Here is a 5,000-nt window from a genome sequence, read left to right as displayed (position 1 = left end):
GCTGTACGAATGCAGATGCTCAGCGGCAGCTAGGAGGCGCTCCATCCATGTCGGTACCGGTGAGCGTTGCACTCGCAGTCGCAAAAACGTACGGCAAGTATATTACTCGGAAGAGTCAATGACAGTCCAAGCCCCCCTGCGTGGGAAGAGTCTTCCTAGGCCATGACCCACCGGAAGGGCGCAGCGTCCCCCACCCCAGACATGTGACGTCAGACTATCGGTATTGACGACTAGACTGATTCCTTATAATCATTTGCCATACACCGGTGGAAGCTGCCGAGACGAGTAACTACATAGCGGGCTCGCCGTGTCACTAATGTACAGAGATACAATAGTTTCGACTGGAACCGGATTAAACGTATACACGGCGCTGATTAGTAATAGATAGAGCCATCAGAATACAGATAATGTATAGACCTGTCCGTATACATGCTGAAAGACTCTGCTCACAATCACACGTCAGCCAGACACTCTTATCACGCACTACTCTCTGCCTGTAACAGGCACACAGACAATATGTAAGCACCAGCATGGAACAACACCCAGTGCATCCTCTCTGCCACATTAGACAATCCACACTATCATAACCAGACCGGGAGGTCCACTCGGAAAACAGAATATCCCACCCTTCCGACAACCACCATTGCTCAGCTAAGCCACCAACACCCACACATGTCCCAGACAGGGGTGCACCCAACATCACAATACTGCCTCCTGTCACACCACACAAACAATGGCAGGAATGAAAGACACAGGTCTGCCACAAGCATGGAATCAGAGCGCCGCCTGTTATGAGCCAAAGGTGCACCCTGACGTGGCAAATCAGATGATGCCGCAGTCATTTACTTACGATAATCACAATCAACAAACCGGGCCCCCCCCCCCCCCCCAAGTGCCTTAACCTAACCCGTATTGTACCTTAACCTAACCCGTATTGTACCTTAACCTAACCCGTATTGTACCTTAACCTAACCCGTATTGTACCTTAACCTAACCCGTATTGTACCTTAACCTAACCCATATTGTACCTTAACCTAACCCATATTGTACCTTAACCTAACCCATATTGTACCTTAACCTAACCCATATTGTACCTTAACCTAACCCATATTGTACCTTAACCTAACCCATATTGTACCTTAACCTAACCCATATTGTACCTTAACCTAACCCATATTGTACCTTAACCTAACCCATATTGTACCTTAACCTAACCCATATTGTACCTTAACCTAACCCATATTGTACCTTAACCTAACCCATGTTGCGCCTTAACCTAACCCATGTTGCGCCTTAACCTAACCCATGTTGCGCCTTAACCTAACCCATGTTGCGCCTTAACCTAACCCATGTTGCGCCTTAACCTAACCCATGTTGCGCCTTAACCTAACCCATGTTGCGCCTTAACCTAACCCATGTTGCGCCTTAACCTAACCCATGTTGCGCCTTAACCTAACCCATGTTGCGCCTTAACCTAACCCATGTTGCGCCTTAACCTAACCCATGTTGCGCCTTAACCTAACCTATGTTGCGCCTTAACCTAACCTATGTTGCGCCTTAACCTAACCTATGTTGCGCCTTAACCTAACCTATGTTGCGCCTTAACCTAACCTATGTTGCGCCTTAACCTAACCTATGTTGCGCCTTAACCTAACCTATGTTGCGCCTTAACCTAACCTATGTTGCGCCGTAACCTAACCTATGTTGCGCCGTAACCTAACCTATGTTGCGCCATAACCTAACCTATGTTGCGCCTTAACCTAACCTATGTTGCGCCTTAACCTAACCTATGTTGCGCCTTAACCTAACCTATGTTGCGCCGTAACCTAACCTATGTTGCGCCTTAACCTAACCTATGTTGCGCCTTAACCTAACCTATGTTGCGCCTTAACCTAACCTATGTTGCGCCTTAACCTAACCTATGTTGCGCCTTAACCTAACCTATGTTGCGCCTTAACCTAACCTATGTTGCGCCTTAACCTAACCTATGTTGCGCCTTAACCTAACCTATGTTGCGCCTTAACCTAACCTATGTTGCGCCGTAACCTAACCTATGTTGCGCCTTAACCTAACCTATGTTGCGCCTTAACCTAACCTATGTTGCGCCGTAACCTAACCTATGTTGCGCCTTAACCTAACCTATGTTGCGCCTTAACCTAACCTATGTTGCGCCTTAACCTAACCTATGTTGCGCCTTAACCTAACCTATGTTGCGCCTTAACCTAACCTATGTTGCGCCTTAACCCAACACACGTTGGGCCTTAACCCAACACACGTTGGGCCTTAACCCAACACACGTTGGGCCTTAACCCAACACACGTTGGGGCTTAACCCAACACACGTTGGGCCTTAACCCAACACACGTTGGGCCTTAACCCAACACACGTTGGGCCTTAACCCAACACACGTTGGGCCTTAACCCAACACACGTTGGGCCTTAACCCAACACACGTTGGGCCTTAACCCAACACACGTTGGGCCTTAACCCAACACACGTTGGGCCTTAACCCAACACACGTTGGGCCTTAACCCAACACACGTTGGGCCTTAACCCAACACACGTTGGGCCTTAACCCAACACACGTTGGGCCTTAACCCAACACACGTTGGGCCTTAACCCAACACACGTTGGGCCTTAACCCAACACACGTTGGGCCTTAACCCAACACACGTTGGGCCTTAACCCAACACACGTTGGGCCTTAACCTGCTCTGTAATTGTCATACGACGCGTTAAATTAGTGTAGTGTTGCCTAACTGCAACCCCCGCAATATAGTTTGCTACTCGCACTGCCCGGTCCCCAGAGTATCGCTTCATGTTAAACACCTTGCAGCTATACACTGTAATGCGGATGGCGGCAGGACGTACATGCTCAATGCCCTTCGCAGTTGTTCATTGGCATTCGCATGGCGAAGCACAGCCTACGTTGTGGTACGGCTTGTGGCAACTGTCCGCTGATGTTGTACGTCCAAATCACACACTGTACCGCACATTGGTCCTCATGTACTGAATGATACATCGTGGTACATGTGTGACCGTACCACGACTGCGCCAACAACGGCGAACCATACGGTCCAAATATTGTGCACTCAGCTACGTGTCGTCTCCCTATAAGAGCTGGATTGCAGTATGGTATGCCGTGGATGGCGATCAGCATGAGCCGTCTGTTGATGTAGTGGCGCGTGTTGTCAGACGTAGTCGTCTCTTCTCACACACCGTGATAGCATGGTGCACTGCGTTCCACATCTGCGACATGCGACAGAGGCCGGTTGACAGTCGTTCGCGCAATGGACATCGCATACGTACGGGGGCCACCTTCCACGTGTTCGCGAAGCGTGCACATGTTGTTGCGTGTATGTGGGCAGACATAGTGTGTCGTGACACCTGACACAGGCATGCAACAATCGTTGAATTTGCAAATGGCGATGGACGTCTACGTTTGCTGGTGACGTTACGCAAATGAAGAACTGGTAAACCGTTGTGGTGCGGTTGTTCTCGCTAGAGGTGAATCAGTGATGGCGACGATCGGTTGAGCTACCAACCGGTTGTTTCAGCGATACCCACCATGCCCACGAACGTGAATGGCATGTGGGTGTGAAGCGATACGCGGCGGTGGCTGGGTGGGACCGTCCCCGGCCGGTGAGGGGGGGCCTTCCGGCGTGCTGGCCGCGCGGTGCGTGGGCGCACGCGCTACAGCCGGCTGGTGGGGGCGGCCAGTGGCAGGCGCGCCGGCCGACGGAGGCGGCAGGCGGCGCAGCTGCGCGCCGGCGCACCCTGCACGCGGCGCCGTGCGGCCAAAGTAGGTCCTCGCGGGCCCGGTGCGAAGCGCGGTGGACATCTGCAGTGTGCTGGTCCGATTGAGGACTGTGTGCGCTGAGGATGCGCCGCCGCCCGGCGCTCGGCGCCGCGACGCCGTCTGCTGCTCGGTCGCCTCTGCGGTTCTCGCAGGTGGATTGTATCGCAGCTGTGCGGACGTGTTGGCGCGTGCGCTGTGCTGGGAGAGTTCGCTTCGGCACCCAAGTGGGGCTTTTGTCCTTCTGTGGCGCTGGCGTTGGAGCTGCCGGCCACCGTAGGTGGCGCGTGTTGTCTCCCGCCGGCAATGCCACGACAGCACGCTCCCGGGCCTCTGTCGGCAGCGGCAAGCTCAGTTGGGAGCACGGGTGGTCGCACCTAAAGCGTCTACTCGCCAAACTCCGGGCGATTGCGCCTCTCTCGAACCCGACCAAGTACTTAGGACGGCGCTGCGCGCCGCCGGGACCTGAGAGGGTTTCGAGGTGTATTGTGCAGGGGAGCTCAGCCTCCTCCTGTTTGCAGAATAATTGAGCGGACGCTTGCGTGTTCGCGCGGGCCCCCGGGACACACTCCCGGGCGGCCGGCTGCTCAGCTCTAGTTGACGCAGCTCCCTGGTTGATCCTGCCAGTAGTCATATGCTTGTCTCAAAGATTAAGCCATGCATGTCTCAGTACAAGCCGCATTAAGGTGAAACCGCGAATGGCTCATTAAATCAGTTATGGTTCCTTAGATCGTACCCACGTTACTTGGATAACTGTGGTAATTCTAGAGCTAATACATGCAAACAGAGTCCCGACCAGAGATGGAAGGGACGCTTTTATTAGATCAAAACCAATCGGTCGGCTCGTCCGGTCCGTTTGCCTTGGTGACTCTGAATAACTTTGGGCTGATCGCACGGTCCTCGTACCGGCGACGCATCTTTCAAATGTCTGCCTTATCAACTGTCGATGGTAGGTTCTGCGCCTACCATGGTTGTAACGGGTAACGGGGAATCAGGGTTCGATTCCGGAGAGGGAGCCTGAGAAACGGCTACCACATCCAAGGAAGGCAGCAGGCGCGCAAATTACCCACTCCCGGCACGGGGAGGTAGTGACGAAAAATAACGATACGGGACTCATCCGAGGCCCCGTAATCGGAATGAGTACACTTTAAATCCTTTAACGAGTATCTATTGGAGGGCAAGTCTGGTGCCAGCAGCCGCGGTAATT

General features: G+C 52.9%; 1 non-coding gene across 1 annotated transcript in view; it reads left to right on the top strand.

Moving 5' to 3' along the window:
- The first annotated feature begins 4,400 nt into the window (after positions 1-4,400).
- LOC124580012 overlaps positions 4,401-5,000 on the top strand; it is a 1,910-nt gene continuing 1,310 nt past the window's right edge. Inside the window, exon 1 of the ribosomal RNA XR_006973130.1 lies at positions 4,401-5,000. This exon is cut by the window's right edge and continues 1,310 nt beyond it. This is a non-coding gene — a ribosomal RNA (small subunit ribosomal RNA).

The sequence above is a fragment of the Schistocerca americana genome, unplaced genomic scaffold, assembly GCF_021461395.2.
Source record: "Schistocerca americana isolate TAMUIC-IGC-003095 unplaced genomic scaffold, iqSchAmer2.1 HiC_scaffold_324, whole genome shotgun sequence".
Classification (NCBI taxonomy): domain Eukaryota; kingdom Metazoa; phylum Arthropoda; class Insecta; order Orthoptera; family Acrididae; genus Schistocerca; species Schistocerca americana.
This window is presented reverse-complemented; position numbering and strand designations above follow the sequence as displayed.